At 41.4% G+C, this 21077-nt stretch overlaps 1 protein-coding gene across 2 annotated transcripts in view; it reads right to left on the reverse strand.

Annotated features, from left to right (window-relative positions):
• Positions 1-15963, reverse strand: part of thsd7ba (thrombospondin, type I, domain containing 7Ba) — a 282645-nt gene extending 266682 nt beyond the window's left edge. Inside the window, exon 1 of one of the 2 annotated variants that reach the window (XM_053234261.1) lies at positions 15861-15963. The gene's annotated coding sequence lies outside the window, so the exon portion shown is untranslated. Of the gene's footprint in view, positions 1-15676 lie in introns of both variants that reach the window. The other variant, XM_053234259.1, reaches the window with a different exon arrangement.
• Between the last annotated feature and the right edge of the window lie 5114 nt (positions 15964-21077).

A 21077-nucleotide genomic window follows, 5' to 3' on the forward strand; every position in this document is an offset into this window, starting at 1 on the left:
GGAATTCCGAGAGACGTTTAGTTGTCAGGAACGTCAGCTGAGCCTCTGCAGTCGGCTCTGACGGTCCGAGTCCGGCAGCGAGAGCCATTTTTATTCCATTATCTATCAAAAATTGAACCAAAACTGAAACATACACAGTTTGAGCCACTGCACATGCAGTGAGGATGAGGACAGGCTGTGAATTCTGCACTGCAGCTAACATGCTAATGTAGCTAACAGAAGCGTATAGATACCGATTTAGCATCATAAAAAAAAGCTAACGTGAGACGCCAAACATGATCCGATCCTCTACATCCGCAGTAATGAGGATCTCATTTTTCCTGATTTTATTAATTTATTTATTAGTTGTATAATTTATTTTATTAATTATTTTTTATTTTCAATTAATCGTTAATTCACAATTAATGATTATAGTCATTAATAATTATCATTAATAAAGTTTAGACATTTAATTTTTTTACAGGAATGAAATAATTTTTTTTCCAAATTTAGCCAAATATCACCATCCAACTATAATAATAATAATAATAATAATAATAATAATAATAATAATTTCTAGCTTTTTCTCAGTATTTCTTTGTTTCTTTTTTACTTTTTCTTTCCTTCATTCAAAAATTCTTTCCTGCTTTTTCTTTATTTATTTTTATAGGTTTTATTCTTTCTTTTTCTTTCTTTCTTTCTTCTGCCCTTTCTAACATTTTTCTTTTTCCCTCTTGCCCTTCTTTTCATTTTTTTCTGTTTCTTTCTTCTTTTTTTCTCTCCCTCAGCGTCTCCTTCCTAATTTCTGTATATATATACACATATTTCACTTCTTTGTTCTTTTAAACTTTTTCATTCGATTGTTTTTCCCCTCTTTCCTCCCTCCCTTCCTTTCTTCATCTTTCCCTCATTCTTTACTTCCTATTAATTCCTTTCTTTCTTTTCCTCCCTTCATGGAGTTTTCCCCCCTGAGCGTCTCCACATGAACAAACAGATCGGACGTGTGCAGTGATTAGACTGTGAGAATGTAGCTGAGTGTTTCATCTCAGCATGATTAGCTCTGAGAGCAGCGTCAAGAGTGTGTGTGTGTGTGTGTATGTGTGTATGTGTGTGTGTGTGTGTGTGTGTGTGTGTTCTGCAGTGAGGGAGATCCCACAGCCAATAAGTCTGACACTTCACTCGCAGCAGAGCCGCCAAACACACACAAGAGCTCACACTCACAACACTGACTGCTATTAACATACACACACACACACACACACACACACACGTTATGGAGGAATGAAACGATGAAGTATTTACTAAAAGTGACATGAATTTACATTACTCACAAAACACACTCTTCCTTTCTTTCTTTCTTTCTTTCTTTCTTTCTGTAATGCCTCTGATCTACATTCAGCTGTGATCAGAAGGTCAGGAATAACTGTGAGATTTATTAAAGGAGGTGCTGGGTACAGGGATGATAATAATAATGTAATGAATAAATAAAATGCTGAAATAATATTTTTAGAAAATAATGAGCTACTAAACACTGAGCTACTAAACAATGAGCTACTAAACACAGAACTACTAAACACTGAGCTACCAAAACCGGAGCTACTAAACACTGAGCTACTAAACACTGAGCTACTAAACAGTGAGCTACTAAACACTGAGCTACTAAACACTGAGCTACTAAACATTGAGCTACTAAACACTGAGCTACTAAACACGGAGCTACTAAACACTGAGCTACTAAACACGGAGCTACTAAACATTGAGCTACTAAACACTGAGCTACTAAACATTGAGCTACTAAACACTGAGCTACTAAACACTGAGCTACTAAACACGGAGCTACTAAACACTGAGCTACTAAACATTGAGCTACTAAACACTGAGCTACTAAACATGAAGCTACTAAACACTGAGCTACTAAACACTGAGCTACTAAACATTGAGCTACTAAACACGGAGCTACTAAACACTGAGCTACTAAACATTGAGCTACTAAACACGGAGCTACTAAACACTGAGCTACTAAACACTGAGCTACTAAACACGGAGCTACTAAACACTGAGCTACTAAACACTGAGCTACTAAACACGGAGCTTCTAAACACGGAGCTACTAAACACTGAGCTACTAAACATTGAGCTACTAAACACTGAGCTACTAAACAGTGAGCTACTAAACACTGAGCTACTAAACAGTGAGCTACTAAACACTGAGCTACTAAACACTGAGCTACTAAACATTGAGCTACTAAACACTGAGCTACTAAACACTGAGCTACTAAACACTGAGCTACTAAACATTGAGCTACTAAACACGGAGCTACTAAACACGGAGCTACTAAACACTGAGCTACTAAACAGTGAGCTACTAAACACTGAGCTACTAAACATTGAGCTACTAAACACGGAGCTACTAAACACTGAGCTACTAAACACTGAGCTACTAAACACGGAGCTACTAAACACGGAGCTACTAAACACGGAGCTACTAAACACTGAGCTACTAAACACGGAGCTACTAAACACTGAGCTACTAAACACTGAGCTACTAAACACTGAGCTACTAAACACGGAGCTACTAAACACTGAGCTACTAAACACTGAGCTACTAAACATGGAGCTACTAAACATGGAGCTACTAAACATTGAGCTACTAAACACTGAGCTACTAAACACTGAGCTACTAAACACTGAGCTACTAAACACGGAGCTACTAAACATTGAGCTACTAAACATTGAGCTACTAAACATTGAGCTACTAAACACGGAGCTACTAAACACTGAGCTACTAAACACGGAGCTACTAAACACTGAGCTACTAAACATTGAGCTACTAAACATTGAGCTACTAAACACTGAGCTACTAAACATGGAGCTAATAAAAACACTGAGCTACTAAACACGGAGCTACTAAACATTGAGCTACTAAACATTGAGCTACTAAACACTGAGCTACTAAACACGGAGCTACTAAACACGGAGCTACTAAACATGGAGCTAATAAAAACACTGAGCTACTAAACATTGAGCTACTAAACATTGAGCTACTAAACACTGAGCTACTAAACATGGAGCTAATAAAAACACTGAGCTACTAAACATTGAGCTACTAAACACTGAGCTACTAAACATGGAGCTACTAAACATTGAGCTACTAAACATTGAGCTACTAAACACTGAGCTACTAAACACTGAGCTACTAAACATGGAGCTAATAAAAACACTGAGCTACTAAACATGGAGCTAATAAAAACACTGAGCTACTAAACATTGAGCTACTAAACACTGAGCTACTAAACACTGAGCTACTAAACACGGAGCTACTAAACATTGAGCTACTAAACATTGAGCTACTAAACACTGAGCTACTAAACACTGAGCTACTAAACATGGAGCTACTAAACATTGAGCTACTAAACACTGAGCTACTAAACACGGAGCTACTAAACACGGAGCTACTAAACATTGAGCTACTAAACACTGAGCTACTAAACATTGAGCTACTAAACACTGAGCTACTAAACATTGAGCTAATAAAAACACTGAGCAACTAAACACTGAGCTACTAAACATGGAGCTAATAAAAACACTGAGCTACTAAACATTGAGCTACTAAACACTGAGCTACTAAACACTGAGCTACTAAACACGGAGCTACTAAACACTGAGCTACTAAACACTGAGCTACTAAACATTGAGCTACTAAACATTGAGCTACTAAACACTGAGCTACTAAACATGGAGCTAATAAAAACACTGAGCTACTAAACATTGAGCTACTAAACACTGAGCTACTAAACACTGAGCTACTAAACACTGAGCTACTAAACATGGAGCTAATTAAAACATTGAGCTACTAAACATTGAGCTACTAAACACTGAGCTACTAAACATGAAGCTACTAAACCCAGAGCTGAGCTCAGTCAGACACGCTGTACAGATGTTACAGTACTGGGCCAGATGTGAAGGCCGTCTCTGTCACACAACTGCTCGTCTCTTCAGCACAATCAATTCACAATCAGAACAAGATCAATTTCATGTCATCAGTCTGCAAGAAAAAGGGGCTTTCTGCTGAATGTAGAACAGAGACCTGCACTCTACCGCTTTATCACTTTATCACACGTGTCTCAGTCTGGGGAGAAAATCACTCGGATCAGTCGGACCATTCGGATCATTTGGTTCAGTCGGATCAGGATCAGTCGGTTCAGGATCAGTCGGATCAGTCGGATCAGTCAGATCAGGATCAGTCAGATCAGTCGGATCATTTGGATCAGGATCAGTCGGATCAGTCGGATCAGGATCAGTCGGATCAGTCGGATCAGGATCAGTCGGATCAGTCGGTTCAGGATCAGTCGGATCAGTTGGATCAGGATCAGTCGGATCAGTTGGATCAGTCGGATCAGGATCAGTCGAATCATTCGGATCAGTCAGATCATTTGGATCAGGATCATTCGAATCAGTCGGATCAGGATCAGTTGGATCAGGATCAGTCAGATCAGTCGAATCATTTGGATCAGTATCATTCGGATCAGTCGGATCATTGGGATCAGTCGGAGCTGAATTCTGAAAAGAATCTAAATGACATGAAGTTTAATTATATCAAACTCTGATCTCTCTCTACAAAACACACTCATCACACTCTCTACAAAAACAACTGTTAAAAAATTGCACATATAATATATATAAATTGTGTAATATATTTACATTTAAAAAATCTTGAACGTTCCACTTATAGAACTCATTTTTATTAAAGATTAAAACTTTATTAAAGATTCTAGTGGATATTATTTATGGATGGAATGAAGGAAGGAAGGAAGGAAGGAAGGAAAGATCTTCACTGGGAAAATAACAGCTAAAAAGCACAATAACAAAATAAAGTTAAAGAGTGTGATCTCACATGATGTGTAATTGGAACGATGCTATCAGCATGTGTAATAAACATCAGGATTAAAACCAGGGGTGTGAAACAGCAGCGAGAGTAAACAGCTGTATACAATCTGGACTGAATTATTTATAAAACACAAAACTGCACAATAGCAGGAGAAAGTGATGTGACTTAACATTCAGGGGAAATGTGGGAGGAATTCCCTGTCGGATAAACACAGACGTACAGTTGTGTTCGCTCAGGTAGAGAACGTGTGACTGCATTCTCACAGGACCAACAGACATCCTGACACTCCAACTCAACATGGAGTCGGATTTAATAAAGTTTTCCTGACAACTTTCCCAAAAAAACAGCTGCTATTCCTCTACACACTCCTCGCTCTAATCCGAGCTTCTCAGGACGTTACGCTGCAGCAGGATGCCGAGATTTCTTACAGATTCTCCGCCATGAAATCATGTTGGATTCAAATCACAGGTTTATATTAATGCACTCGTTCCAATACCTTATCGTTTCTATAGTAACAGCTCGTTCCCAGGGACTCGTATGCAAATGCTCCACATAAACGGATTAAATAAACGTGTGGAATCATTGATATGGTGAAGTTTCCTCCAGGGTAAGGAGAAGTTTATTTAACATTTAAGATAAGATGTCGGGGAAATTCTCTGTAGGGAAATTCAAGTTGGCACAGCAGCACAGAAGGAGTCTCCAGTGTCAGGGCTTTATTACAGTCAGAGCTAAAGCTGAAGCTTTCGGACATCTTCAGGACAGAGGAGTTTACGCTGTTGTGGTTTCTCAGGAACATGACAAGCTGCGTTGGTTTTCCTCATTATCTTATTCGTTTCAAGACAGAAACACAAGAGAGGCTGGTGAGAGAACGACTGTATAGAGCTGTTTTTTTCACCACACATATGTGGAAGACAATAATATCTCTGCAATAGATTTTGGACTTTTAAAGCCCCACATAAGAGAAGGAGATATATATATATATATGTAAGGAAAGGAAAGGTAGAGAGAAAAAATTACATAAAATTACATAAAAGTCAGAAGAGAAAATAGAGAAAGAGAGAAAATAGTAAAGAAATAAAAAAGAAATTATTTGCATGTGGTCATTAACAAATCAAATGCAGTTTGGGAGCAAAACAGCATGGCTTTCTCTTCATCCATGTATATATATATATATATATATATTTTTGCTATAATGTAAGTAAGAACAGGAACTAACTTGCTTCACAGATGTTCCACAACATTAAATGTAACTATAAATGGGTAAAAATTCATTGTGTCATTCTTCGTTTCATATAAATTGTAATCATTTGTAAACTGCTGTGGTGTAAGAGGAATAAAACACTCAGAGCTGTGCTGTAGTAGGAAAATAATCAGCTTCAGTGTGGTAAGTAACTCTGCTTCATCACACCACCCTGGCGTTGATTATTTTCCTGTAAGGGCACAGCACACAGGTTATTCCTTACACATTATAAATGTGAAGGACGTTTGTGTCTGTCAGTATGGATAATCCAGAAACGCTCGGAGGTGAACATCACTAACGAGTGCACACTAAAGCTGGGGTAATGAAACACCACCTCGGCTGCTGACTGGAATATTAAACGTGAAGCAAGCTGGAGATGAGTGTGTGTGTGTGTGTGTGTGTGTGTGGTGAAGTGACATACAGCAGCTGGAACTGATATGAGAAGGTCATTTCACTGAAATGCTGAAATACAATTCACTTCACTTCAATTGCTTTTACTGTCACTGCACGAGTGTGTGACGAAATGGAGCTGTTCAGCAAGAGGAAGAGAAATTTATTCCACAAATACACTGAGGAAATTATACCACATATACACACGAGTGTACAATACACTACTACTTCTGATACTACAATTAATAATAATAATAATAATAATAATAATAATAATGTGTGTTACAGTACAGTACTGAGTGACGAGGTGGTGTGATGAAGCGGAGTTACTGTTACCACTCCAGAGTTGATTATTTTCCTCTAAAAGCACGTCCCCAAGTGTTTTATTCCTTTTATACCAGAACAATTTACCAATGATTATATGTTTTTTAAAGAACATGTCATACTTATCCATTTGTATTAACATTTTTATACAGTTACATTGTTCTGACATTGTTGTTGCAGCTATAAAAGTTGTTAAAAGTTACATCATTACCTCTGACACTGGAGACTCCTTCCATAAATGTTGAATAAACATCCCCTTACCCTGGAGAAAACCGCCATAAGCGTCCCTGTGAATGAGCTGTTACTATAGAAACGATAACTTAATGTTAATTAATATGTTATATAATGTTGTAATGTTAATGTTGCATACGTTAATATAAACCTGTGATCTGCAGCTGCACTACTTTATAGAAAATGTCTGAACAATCAGCAGGGTGACTGTTTGTGCTGATCGCTGAACGTCGTCTCTCCGGTGTGTTTAAACGGCTCTGAGTGAACAGAGCTGCACTCTCCTGACTGCCACATTTCAGCACACTGAAACAGACGTGTGCTATTTACGGCGAGTCAGAACGAGATGGCCCGCCTCCTATCCCTCCATCATCTTCACTTCAGCTAGACGAGGCAGAGAATATTCATCAGTCACCGGCTGCCGTTTCCCGTCACACCTGAAAACGAGCCGCGAGCAGACAGATGGAGTGACGCTGTCACCGCACTCACCACTGCTGCCTAAATATAAACCCTTCCACACAGTCCATTACACTCCCGTCCTCAAGTTTTCTGAGACTTTAAAGTGTAAGAGAAGATGGTTTTGTGTTTCCATCAGCTACTGTACTGCAGCAGGAGCGTCAGCTAATCACCCACACAGTCATGGCCTACATCCAAACCTGTAAAGAGTCTCTCAGAACACACCGAACTTATTATCCACACCACCGTAGCTCTAGATTCACAGGTTATTATATCAGATACGCCCGCTATGTAGGAGTATACAGTAATTACTGACTGTAACCTGTCTGTGAATCATCACACTGGTGTCCGATCATTCTTCATCCAGCACTCGCACATCAAAAACCTTCCTGCAACGTTCTACAAACATCTCTAATAGCATCTGTGAGAAAATATTAAACGGCAGCACACAGCACAGCCTACCCTGAGCTTCTATTACCAACAGACCGATCTGTTACGGAGCTTGGAAACTGACGTAAAAGTATTTCAATGTGAATTTTACATATTTTAAATGATATACATGTTACATAAGTGGGTCTTTGGAGGACTAGCGGTTAGACCTCTGTGCTCTCACCCCGGCGGCTCGGGTTCAACTCCCGGCCAGGGAACTAACCCCAGCCAGTGAGGCTGCATACGACAGTGCACTCCCAGTGCCGGTCCCAATCGGGGATTGTTGTATCAGGAAGGGCATCCAGCATTTAAAAAAATAATAAATAAATAAAAATAAAAACTGTGCCAAGTCAAATATGCAGAGCAGTGATCCGCTGTGGTGACCCCTAACAGAAGCAGCTGAAAGAACAACAACATACATGTTACATAAGCTTTTCTTTCTGTGTTGTTTTTAATACATTTACATTTTTGCTGGACTCCTTTAAAATCCAAAAATACAAAATAACAAGTCACGAGTTTGAGATTTTAAAAAATTCAAAACACTAAACATAAAAATTTTAAAAAGTCAAATCTTAAAAATGTTATGTAAATTAGGCTGAAGCGCCTCCTTTTCCCCGGGATAAAATCTGTAATTTAGAGTTCTGATTTTTTTTATAACCATAATTTTGATTTTGAATGTGTGGAAAAAGATGAGCTTTCACACTTTCTAGTCCATTAGTTGAGTCTGAATTTTATTCTTTTGGTCTGTTTGCTATTTGGTTTGGTTTCACACTGCATATAATTTAAAAAAAAACAGAAGCCAAAAAAAAAAAGAAAGAAAAAAACATGGAGCGGCATGTAGAGCTGAAACATCCTCGTTAAACTCATTGGTCAGAAACAAGGCATGTGCTGAAATCACCAGAGCACAGAGACCACGGGGTCAGCACTAAATAAATGATTTAATAATTATATAAATAACTAATACTGTATAAAACATTTCACGTCTTTTTATTCTTTTTCATATTTTTTCTTTTTGTTCTTTCCTCAGTCCAAATCTCCAGAACACTTGGCATTTCTGCAGCACTACAGCTCTGTCCTCTGGCTCAGTTTAGCAGCTCACACCTACAAAAAAATCACAGCGTGTCTGATTCCCTTCCTGCAGTGAGGCGATTCAGAGTCGAATCGCTTTCTCACAGGGAGTTCATTTGGAATCAGACAGAGATCACCTCACTCAGATGCTCTCAGACCCGAGTGTGATTGCTGTCTTCTCACCTGAATAAAGAACTGCGCCAAGCCGGAGAACACACCAGAGTCTCTTACAAACACACTAAACACTGCACATGTCCAGGCCGCGCAATAACCGTGCACCGCGCTACACTGATGTTAAAACTGTTTTCTCATCCTGTTGTGTGATTTTTGGAGGGAACCATGAAGACGCTGGAACCAATAATCACTCATTTTCATTATCTCCAGAAGAATAAAGGATTTCTCAATAGTGCATTAACGAATGATTCTCTTAAACCGAGGTTAATTTTAAGGAGGATGTGGAGATGCTCATATTGAGGAATGGAAGAAAAACAAGTGATGATGCTGAGATCCTTCAGAGAACATGATGAGCTCTGGAACATTCATTTTGTTCTATCAGTATCTCAGCTCAAAAAAATCCTCCCTGAATGACTCTCATATTGTTTACTTTAGCATGAAACTCTGAGTTTAAACTTCTTTCATGGTTAACCGTTTCAACGTCATCTCCATCACCCGTAGATCACTAGCTAGTCGATAGATACTAATACATGAAGGCTTTTAATAATAAATAATATAATACTGTATATTAACAAAGAACTTAACTGTATATTATAAAAGGAATTAACACACGTGAAATCACTAAGATGACGAGAAGCAAGAACACACACTCAGCTAGAGACAAGATGATATACTGTAGACAACATACAGAAACCTGTGAGAGGAGGAGAAAACGAAAGCACAACAATAACAACAGCACATGGAGAACTAGGAACCAAACACGAGACGGAAGTGACAGCCGTGACATCGCGCTTACAGAGTAACTGTGGCATTTAATAGGAGAAAGATGATTTTAATGATCTCCAGCGTAAGTGATAACAGTCACTGTTAGCTCTTAAAAACAAAACTTCTTTTCTCCCTTGCTTTTCATTTTCCAGCAACGTTCAGCAAATTAATGAGAAATCCAGCGTAGAAGTCATGGAGCAAATGCTGGACTCAAATTCCCAGAATGCATTGCAGCTATACAACGCACAGACTCGGCTCGGATAGTTAGTGATCTATGAGATGATAAGTAATGGAAATGACATTTACTGTATCATAACACTGCTAAGACGTGTTAATTTCCCCTCTGTAAAGAGACTTTTGGGACTCGCTGTAGTTAAAACTCGAGTTTCATGATGAAATAAATCTTGGATGCTCTTAAAGATCTTTAGAAATATAAAGTGCAGGATATATTTACCCCATGCAGGTCCCCATTCTGCCTTCACTAAATAATAATTCAGGTATCTGCTGGGTAACTACTCCAAACGTGATGAAGACTGTCCTCGTCCAATTCTCCCAGCATCCCGCGGAGAAGCGTCTCGGCCGGTTCTAATATCTTTATGGCTTGTGTGAATGAAATGCTCTTCTCATTAATTATGGGATGCAGCAAAGTCCCAGTCGAATCTGGGTTCTGCATTTCTAACATGCTGATTTATCAGAGCCGGGCCAAGAGGAGAGGGAACGAGGCCTGATTTCCCTGAACGCGACCGGAGGGGTGTGTGTGTGTGTGTGTGTGTGTGTGTGTGTGTGTGTGTGTGTGTGACGTACATGAGGCTGTAATTAATCACAGTAACACTCGCATTGAAATACAGCAGCTGTGCAGAAAATCTCCATCGCAACCACAAACTCCTAGCAAACATCTAATAAAGGTGCTGACCTGAAGCCACACCGATGGAAGGGGAATCTACAGGGTTCTTCGATAATGAAGAGCCTAATTACTGGCAGTGAGCACCGTGGTTTATGCATTCTTAGAAAAAAAGGGCTCTTTAATGGTGGATAATTTGGACAACTTGGTTCCTAAGCTTCCATAGCTTCGTAAAATGTGTCTACTTCAAACCCTTTCTGGCAAAGAATCATTTTCAGACAAGCTTTAAGAGTTCCTCCAAATGGACGATCGAAGAACCCTTAAGGTTCTAGCACGTTACTGTAGCGGGATCTCTGTACTATACTCACATTAAAAATTATTTCACTCTATGCTCTTGGAAAAAAAGATAACTCAAGGATTTTTGGAGAGTTAAAGGTTCCAGCTCTGTAAATCTGTTCTACATAGAACCTTTAAGGGTTCCCCTAGAAGTTAGGGTGCTAGATACAAGTCACTATTAAAGCACTAGAGCATGTAAGAAATGTATATTTTTACAAATGTTCATAAAAAGGCTTCTTTGAGGGTTCTTTGGATAATTAGCTTTGTAGAATAGTTCTACTTCAAAGTCTTGCTGATAGAAAAACACTTTGTTACTGGGATCTACATAGAACCTGCCAAAGGGTTCCTGCCAGAAGGTCAACCAAAGAACCATTAAAGGTTCTCAGTTGTCTAAGAATGTGGTTCAAGATCATTATTGCAGTCACGGCCGAAATAAAAAGGTAACTCAAGTGTTTGTTGGGTGGTTAATGGTTCTAACAGTCTAAAGTTGTTCTACTTGAAACAATTTCTAATAATCTGTTCTACATAGACCCTTTAAGGGTTCCCCCAGAGGATCAAACAGAAATATTCTTCAGAGCACACGATGCAGGCGAGTTTCAAATCAATCCCATATCAGAGAAAAGGGTTTTTAAGGGTACTTTGGATAATTAAGGATCTGTATCATCCTAAAATGTGTATACTCCAAGCCCTTTCTGATAGGATAACACTTCGTTGTTGTGAGGTTCTATACAGAAAGAACCTTCAAAGGTTCCACCAGAACACAACCAAAGAACCATTAAGGGTTCTGAAGTGTCTCAGAGTGAGGCTCAAGTGCATTACTGTAGTCACAGCCAATCAAGGGTACATCAAGGGTTTGTGGGATGCTTAACAGTTCTATCTGTCTCAAATCTGAAATCTAAAAAAGGAAATTTGTTCTACACAGAACCTTTAAGGGTTCCTCCAGAGTGACAAACATAAATACCTTTTCAGGGTTCTAGATGCAGGCAAGTTTTAGAGAAACTGTGCAAGATCTACATTTCTATATTAAAAGGAGTTCATTGAGGGTTCTTTGGATAATTAAGGTTGATGGTTCCTGTACTACATAGAACCTTTAAGGGTTCCTCGAGAGCTACAAACCAAAATATCCTTTAGAGTGCTAGATGCAGATAAGGTTCAAGGCGTAACAGAGACATTTAAAGGTCTACAAGTGTTCATTAAGTGTTCTTCAGATGGTTTAAGGTTGTCATAGGGTTCTACACAGAACATTTTAAAGGTCCGACCTTGGGACACTTCACTGACATTCACTTCCTGCATGAAATAAAGTCAAAACAGCACACACACACACACACACACACACAATTATTGTGGTGATTGGCTAAAGAAGTCATATTACTTCTTCAATTCTTTCATGCATACTTGTTAAACTGAATTGAATCACTTTGAATCATTTGATTCACCATTCAGAACAGCATCCAAAAATATTGTACAGGCTCCCAAAGTGTGAAAACAAACCACACACACACACACACACACACACACACACACACGCCATTCATGTAGTGATGGGCTAAAGGAAACACATTATTGATTTGGTTATTGATTTGATTCTTTCTTCAAAATAAAACTGAATTGAACCTTTTTGATTTGTTAGATTCACAGTTCAGGATAGAGTCCATAAATATTTTTTGGACTACCGAAGTATGTAAACAAACCACACACACACACACACACACACACATGTGTAGTGTAGAGCCAAAGGATTCACATTACTGATTCAAGTATATTTGTTAAACCATTTTGATTCTTTTGATTCAGGACACATCACAGGCTTTTAGCATAACGAGTTTAATCACTCAGATCTTCTATCATTTACCTCAAACACACAGACCTGAGGCCTGGATCCTGCACCGAGCCCTGAATCCACAGCATTTACTATTTTATTAAATGATTAAAACTGTTCTGTGGTCAGTTTAGAGGTTCTCAGGAAGTGCACTGCAGCTGAACTCCAGCTGAAACCAGGGAGAGTGTGTAAAATGTGTAAAGTGTGTGAAAGGTGTAATGTGGGTAAAGAGTGTAAAGTACGTAAAGCGTGTAAAGTGTGAAAAGTGTTTAAAGTGTGTAAAGTACGTAAAGTGAGTAAAGAGTGTAAAGCATGTAAAGTGTGTAAAGCATGTAAAGTGTGTAAAGTGTGTAAAGTACATAAAGTGTGTAAAGTGTTTAAAGTGTGTAAAGTACATAAAGTGAGTAAAGAGTGTAAAGTGTGTAAAGTATGTAAAGTGTGTAAAGCATGTAAAGCGTGTAAAGTGTGTAAAGCATGTAAAGTGTGTAAAATATGTAAGCGTGTAAAGAGTGTAAAGCGTGTAAAGTGTGTAAAGAGTGTAAAGCATGTAAAGTATGTAAAGTGTATAAAGCGTGTTAAGCGTGTAAAATGTGTAAAGCGTGTAAAGAGTGTAAAGCGTGTAATGTGTGTAATGTGTGTAAAGCGTGTTAAGCATGTAAAGTATGTAAAGTGTGTAAAGCGTTTAAGTGTGTAAAGAGTGTAAAGTGTTTAAAGCGTGTAAGTGTGTAAAGTGTGTAAAGCGTGTAAGTGTGTAAAGAGTGTAAAGTGTTTAAAGCGTGTAAGTGTGTTAAGCGTGTAAAGCGTGTAAAGCATGTAAAGTATGTAAAGTGTGTTAAGCGTGTAAAGTGTGTAAAGTGTTTAAAGCGCTAATGCTCCAATAAAGCTGTTTATTTATAATGCATACGTACAGGAAGAATAGCTCAGCATCTGTTATTCCTAACACTCGTCTTTTACTTCTCTTCATCTTTATATCCTCTTCATAACCTCCCTGATATCTCCTTCACTCCTCTCTTCCTCCAGCTTCTCTCCATCATTCCTCTCCATGTTCAGGAACTGCTGAATTTTCCATCACCTCCTCCCTCCTTCTCCTCCTCCACCTCTTCCTCCCTCTCATATTCCTATTAACTTTCTTCCTTTCTTCTTCATCATCTTCCTCCCTTCACTTTCCTATTATTTCTTAATCTTGTCTTCCTTCCTTTCGTCTCCTGTCCATCACCTCTTCTCCTGATCTTCCTTTCTTTGTTTCCTCCTGTTCATTTTTTCTTCTAGTCTTCCTCTCTTTCCTTTCTTGGTCATCACTTCTTCTTCTCATCTTCATTCTTTTCATCTCCTATTCATCACTTCTTCTTCTTCTTCTTCTTCTTCATTTATCACTTCCTATTCTTCTCATCTGCCCTCCTTTCTTTAATTCCTCTACTTTTCAACACTTCTTCTTCCCCTTTTCTTTTCTTTCCTTTTCTAGTCATCACTTCTTCTCATTTCCTCTCTTCTATTTTCTTTCCTCTCACCCTTTCTATTGCTTTCATCAGTTACTTTCCTCCACTTTTCTCTCTCATCAGCTATCCTCTTTTACTTTCCTTCATTTTTTCCCTGATCGCACATGTTAAGATACGATACTATGATACTTCTAGCTGCTGCATCTCTACCATCCCTCCTCTTGTCTTTTCTTTCCTCTTCTCTTCTCTCCTCTCTCTTATTTTTACCGCAGACCATCCCATCACCTCTCCATCCTTCCATTCTTCTCTCCTCTCTCCTCTTTCACTTCTCTGCACTGTTCCTCCTGCCTCGTGCTGAGGAACAACAGCTATTCCTGTATCTCTATCACTCCTTATCTTCATCTTATTTTCTCTCCTTCAATCCCATTTCATCTCATCATCATCTCTTCACCCTTTCATCCTCCTCTCTCATCATCCTCATCTCTTCACTTCATCTCATGTTCAGGAACTTCACATTCTGCTATGACATTCCTCTCCTCTTCTCTCCTCTTTTACATCCCTCCATCTTTCCTCACGTGTCATGTTCAGGAGCTCCATCTTTTATATTTTCCTTTTTTCCTTCCCCTCTTCTCCATCATCACTTCTACACTCTTCGAGGGTTTTAGTAGAGTTACGGGTTCTTAGTCTCCTGAAAGGTTCTAGTTTGGAGGTTTAACTGATACAGAGTTCTACAAGTGAAAGATCCTTTTTTTCTGTCTTCTCACATGTTAAGAAATCATACTTCAGCTGCTGCATTTTCTCTTCACTTCTCCCTCTCTTCATTTTTTATCACACCACTTCTACACTCTTCCATTCTCTCCTCTTTTATCCTCCCATCAGAACTGCACTCATACTCGCTCCTCTTTCACTTCTCTCCATGGCTCCTCACGCCTCATGTTCAGGAAAAAACAGTTCAGCTGTTCACATCTCTTCATCACCCTCTCCTCTTCTCCTTATCAAGTCTCATGTTTGAGAACAGTGTGCTTTCTTTCACCTCTCCCCTCTTCCATTTCCCTCCTTCCTTTCATTCTCTCCTCGTTTATTATCTCTCCATCTTTCCTTCACTCCCCTGTGTTCAGAGACGATACTTCAGCTGCTGCTTCATCTCTAACAGCCATCCTCTCATCATCTTTCCTCTATCATCTCTCCATCACCTCTCCACCCTTTCCTCTTATCCTCTTTTACTTCTTTCCATCCTCTCTTTCACACCCCTCAAACTTGCCACAATGTCACTTCAAACACATCATTAACAAAACCACACTTACATAATCAGCTCCCGGCTCGTCTGAAAACTTAGCAATCCTCCGGTCTCCGTTATCCCTTCTTCATCCGTTATCCCTCCATCACGTCCCTCAGAAGCAGGAGGATAAAACTGAAGTGCGAGTGTGTGTCAGTGTAGCTGTGGCTGGCGGGCAGCGGCTCTTGAACACAGGATAAACAGAGACTCACCTACGAGCGAGATGCTTCCACCACGAGCGCTGCCACAGAATGTGTGTGTGGGAAAGAGAGAGAAAGAGAGAGAGAGAGAGGGAGGGAGAGAGGGAGAGGGGAGAGGCTGAGACTGAGGATGCTTGTGTGTGTGTGTGAGACAGTGCTCGTCTCTGAGGGAGGATCACACACACTCGTGCTGCTCTTCACACACATCTGCTCCTCTTGCTAAACTCATTGGTTAAGAGGGAGGATTCCTGTTTAGTCAGAGCCGCTGTTTCCCAGGAGCCCTCTCTCCAAATGACTAACACACACACACACACACACACACACATACACACACACACTTGTCTTAGTTCCATGTCACTGCTTCATTTTCTTTTAATCTCTTCCCCTCCCTCCCTTTTTTTGTCCACTTGTTCCCTCCCTCCTTCTTTCTATCATCTGCCCTCTCTAGCACATACACACACACAATTGTTTTCATTCTATGTCACTGCTTCATATTCATTTTTTTCCCTCCTAATCTCATTTTCTCTCTCTGACTCTGACTGACATGCACTAATGTTCTTTCAAGAGTGTGAAGGAGTATTTGGATGGGTGTGAGGGAGTGTGATATTGTGTGTAGGAGTGTTTGGATGGTGTGAGGGAGTGTAAGAGTGTGTAGGAGTGTTTATGGGGTGTGGGGGGATGTAAGAGTGTGTAGGAGTGTTTATGGGGTGTGGGGGAGTGTAAGAGTGTGTGTAGGAGTGTTTATGGGGTGTGGGGGAGTGTAAGAGTGTGTGTAGGAGTGTTTATGGGGTGTGGGGGAGTGTAAGAGTGTGTGTAGGAGTGTTTATGGGGTGTGGGGGAATGTGAGAGTGTGTAGGAGTGTTTATGGGGTGGGAGGGAGTGTAAGAGTGTGTAGGAGTGTTTATGGGGTGTGGGGGGAATGTGAGAGTGTGTGTAGGAGTGTTTATGGGGTGTGAGGGAATGTGAGAGTGTGTAGGAGTGTTTCTGGAGTGTAGAGGAATGTGAGTGTGTGTAGGAGTGTTTATGGGGTGGGAGGGAATGTGGGAGTGTGTGTAGGAGTGTTTATGGGGTGGGAGGGAGTGTAAGAGTGTGTGTAGGAGTGTTTATGGGGTGGGAGGGAGTGTAAGAGTGTGTAGGAGTGTTTATGGGGTGTGGCGAAGTGTGAGAGTGTGTAGGAGTGTTTATTGGGTGGGAGGGAGTGTAAGAGTGTGTAGGAGTGTTTATGGGGTGTGGGGGAGTGTAAGAGTGTGTGTAGGAGTGTTTACGAGGTGTGGAGGAATGTGCGAGTGTGTAGGAGTGTTTATGAGGTGTGGGGGAATGTGGGAGTGTGTGTAGGAGTGTTTATGGGGTGTAAGGGAGTGTGAGAGTGTGTGTAGGAGTGTTTATGGGGTGGGAGGGAATGTAAGAGTGTGTGTAGGAGTGTTTATGGGGTGTGGGGGAATGTGAGAGAGTGTGTAGGAGTGTTTATGGGGTGTAAGGGAGTGTGAGAGTGTGTAGGAGTGTTTATGGGGTGTGGGGGAATGTAAGAGTGTGTGTAGGAGTGTTTATGGGGTGTGGGGGAATGTGGGAGTGTGTGTAGGAGTGTTTATGGGGTGGGAGGGAGTGTAAGAGTGTGTGTAGGAGTGTTTATGGGGTGGGAGGGAGTGTAAGAGTGTGTGTAGGAGTGTTTATGGGGTGGGAGGGAGTGTAAGAGTGTGTGTAGGAGTGTTTATGGGGTGGGAGGGAGTGTAAGAGTGTGTGTAGGAGTGTTTATTCGGTGGGAGGGAGTGTAAGAGTGTGTGTAGGAGTGTTTATGGGGTGGGAGGGAGTGTAAGAGTGTGTGTAGGAGTGTTTATGGGGTGTGGGGGAATGTGGGAGTGTGTGTAGGAGTGTTTATGGGGTGGGAGGGAGTGTAAGAGTGTGTGTAGGAGTGTTTATGGGGTGGGAGGGAGTGTAAGAGTGTGTGTAGGAGTGTTTATTCGGTGGGAGGGAGTGTAGGAGTGTGTGTAGGATTGTTTATGGGGTGGGAGGGAGTGTAAGAGTGTGTGTAGGAGTGTTTATGGGGTGTGGGGGAATGTGGGAGTGTGTGTAGGAGTGTTTATGGGGTGGGAGGGAGTGTAAGAGTGTGTGTAGGAGTGTTTATGGGGTGGGAGGGAGTGTAAGAGTGTGTGTAGGAGTGTTTATGGGGTGGGAGGGAGTGTAAGAGTGTGTGTAGGAGTGTTTATGGGGTGTGGGGGAATGTGGGAGTGTGTGTAGGAGTGTTTATGGGGTGTAAGGGAGTGTGAGAGTGTGTGTAGGAGTGTTTATGGGGTGGGAGGGAGTGTAAGAGTGTGTGTAGGAGTGTTTATGGGGTGGAAGGGAGTGTAAGAGTGTGTAGGAGTGTTTATGGGGTGTGAGGGAGTGTAAGAGTGTGTGTAGGAGTGTTTATGGGGTGGGAGGGAGTGTAAGAGTGTGTGTAGGAGTGTTTATGGGGTGTGAGGGAGTGTAAGAGTGTGTATAGGAGTGTTTATGGGGTGTGAGGGAGTGTAAGAGTGTGTGTAGGAGTGTTTATTCGGTGGGAGGGAGTGTAAGAGTGTGTGTAGGAGTGTTTATGGAGTGGCAGGGAGTGTAAGAGTGTGTGTAGGAGTGTTTATGGGGTGGCAGGGAGTGTAAGAGTGTGTGTAGGAGTGTTTATGGGGTGTGAGGGAGTGTAAGAGTGTGTGTAGGAGTGTTTATGGGGTGGCAGGGAGTGTAAGAGTGTGTGTAGGAGTGTTTATGGGGTGGGAGGGAGTGTAAGAGTGTGTGTAGGAGTGTTTATGGTGTGTGGGGGAATGTAAGAGTGTGTGTAGAAGTGTTTATGGGGTGTGGGGGAATGTAAGAGTGTGTGGGAGTGTTTATGGTGTGTGGGGGAATGTAAGAGTGTGTGTAGAAGTGTTTATGGGGTGTGGGGGAATGTGGGAGTGTGTGTAGGAGTGTTTATGGGGTGGGAGGGAGTGTAAGAGTGTGTGTAGGAGTGTTTATGGGGTGGGAGGGAGTGTAAGAGTGTGTATAGGAGTGTTTATGGGGCGTGAGGGAGTGTAAGAGTGTGTGTAGGAGTGTTTATTCGGTGGGAGGGAGTGTAGGAGTGTGTGTAGGAGTGTTTATGGGGTGGGAGGGAGTGTAAGAGTGTGTGTAGGAGTGTTTATGGGGTGGGAGGGAGTGTAAGAGTGTGTGTAGGAGTGTTTATGGGGTGTGAGGGAGTGTAAGAGTCTGTGTAGGAGTGTTTATTCGGTGGCAGGGAGTGTAGGAGTGTGTGTAGGAGTGTTTATGGGGTGGGAGGGAGTGTAAGAGTGTGTGTAGGAGTGTTTATGGGGTGTGGGGGAATGTGAGAGTGTGTGTAGGAGTGTTTATGGGGTGTGGGGGAATGTAAGAGTGTGTGTAGAAGTGTTTATGGGGTGTGGGGGAATGTGGGAGTGTGTGTAGGAGTGTTTATGGGGTGTGAGGGAGTGTAAGAGTGTGTGTAGGAGTGTTTATGGGGTGTGAGGGGGTGTAAGAGTGTGTGTAGGAGTGTTTATTCGGTGGGAGGGAGTGTAGGAGTGTGTGTAGGAGTGTTTATGGGGTGGGAGGGAGTGTAAGAGTGTGTGTAGGAGTGTTTATGGGGTGGGAGGGAGTGTAAGAGTGTGTGTAGGAGTGTTTATTCGGTGGGACGGAGTGTAGGAGTGTGTGTAGGAGTGTTTATGGGGTGGGAGGGAGTGTAAGAGTGTGTGTAGGAGTGTTTATGGTGTGTGGGGGAATGTGGGAGTGTGTGTAGGAGTGTTTATGGGGTGTGAGGGAGTGTAAGAGTGTGTGTAGGAGTGTTTATGGTGTGTGGGGGAATGTGGGAGTGTGTGTAGGAGTGTTTATGGGGTGTGAGGGAGTGTAAGAGTCTGTGTAGGAGTGTTTATTCGGTGGGAGGGAGTGTAGGAGTGTGTGTAGGAGTGTTTATGGGGTGGGAGGGAGTGTAAGAGTGTGTGTAGGAGTGTTTATGGGGTGGGAGGGAGTGTAAGAGTGTGTGTAGGAGTGTTTATGGGGTGTGGGGGATTGTGACAGTGCAGTGTTTTAGAGAATGTGAGAGAGAGAGTGTATGAGTGTAGGACGTTAGTGAATGCAAGAGAGAGTGTATAGGATGGTGTTTTTGTTGTGTAAGAGTGTGTAGAAGTGTTTGTAGGTTGTGATGGAGTGTGAAACAGTGTGTAAGAGTGTTTGTAGGGTGAGAGAGTGTGAGAGAGTGTGTGTAGGAGTGTTTATAGGCTGTGGGGGAAATGTGAGAGTTACTCCTATATTTCATACAATCACTCATATACCTCCTGAAATTATTTGTGCTATACTCCCTATAGCCACTCCTACATTCCCTAAAATCCCTCATATACTCCCTATAACCCCTCCTACATTCCCTAAAATCCCTCATATACTCCCTATAGCCACTCCTACATTCCCTAAAATCCCTCATATACTCCCTATAGCCACTCCTACATTCCCTAAAATCCCTCATATACTCCCTATAGCCACTCCTACATTCCCTAAAATCCCTCATATACTCCCTATAACCCCTCCTACATTCCCTAAAATCCCTCATATACTCCCTATAGCCACTCCTACATTCCCTAAAGTCCCTCATATACTCCCTATAGCCACTCCTACATTCCCTAAAGTCCCTCATATACTCCCTATAACCACTCCTACATTCCCTAAAGTCCCTCATATACTCCCTATAGCCACTCCTACATTCCCTAAAGTCCCTCATATACTCCCTATAACCACTCCTACATTCCCTAAAGTCCCTCATATACTCCCTATAGCCACTCCTACATTCCCTAAAATCCCTCATATACTCCCTATAGCCACTCCTACATTCCCTAAAGTCCCTCATATACTCCCTATAACCACTCCTACATTCCCTAAAGTCCCTCATATACTCCCTATAACCACTCCTACATTCCCTAAAATCCCTCATATACTCCCTATAGCCACTCCTACATTCCCTAAAATCCCTCATATACTCCCTATAACCCCTCCTACATTCCCTAAAGTCCCTCATATACTCCCTATAGCCACTCCTACATTCCCTAAAATCCCTCATATACTCCCTATAACCACTCCTACATTCCCTAAAATCCCTCATATACTCCCTATAACCACTCCTACATTCCCGAAAATCCCTCATATACTCCCTATAACCACTCCTACATTCCCTAAAATCCCTCATATACTCCCTATAGCCACTCCTACATTCCCTAAAGTCCCTCATATACT

Source organism: Pangasianodon hypophthalmus, chromosome 5, assembly GCF_027358585.1.
Source record: "Pangasianodon hypophthalmus isolate fPanHyp1 chromosome 5, fPanHyp1.pri, whole genome shotgun sequence".
Lineage (NCBI taxonomy): Eukaryota > Metazoa > Chordata > Actinopteri > Siluriformes > Pangasiidae > Pangasianodon > Pangasianodon hypophthalmus.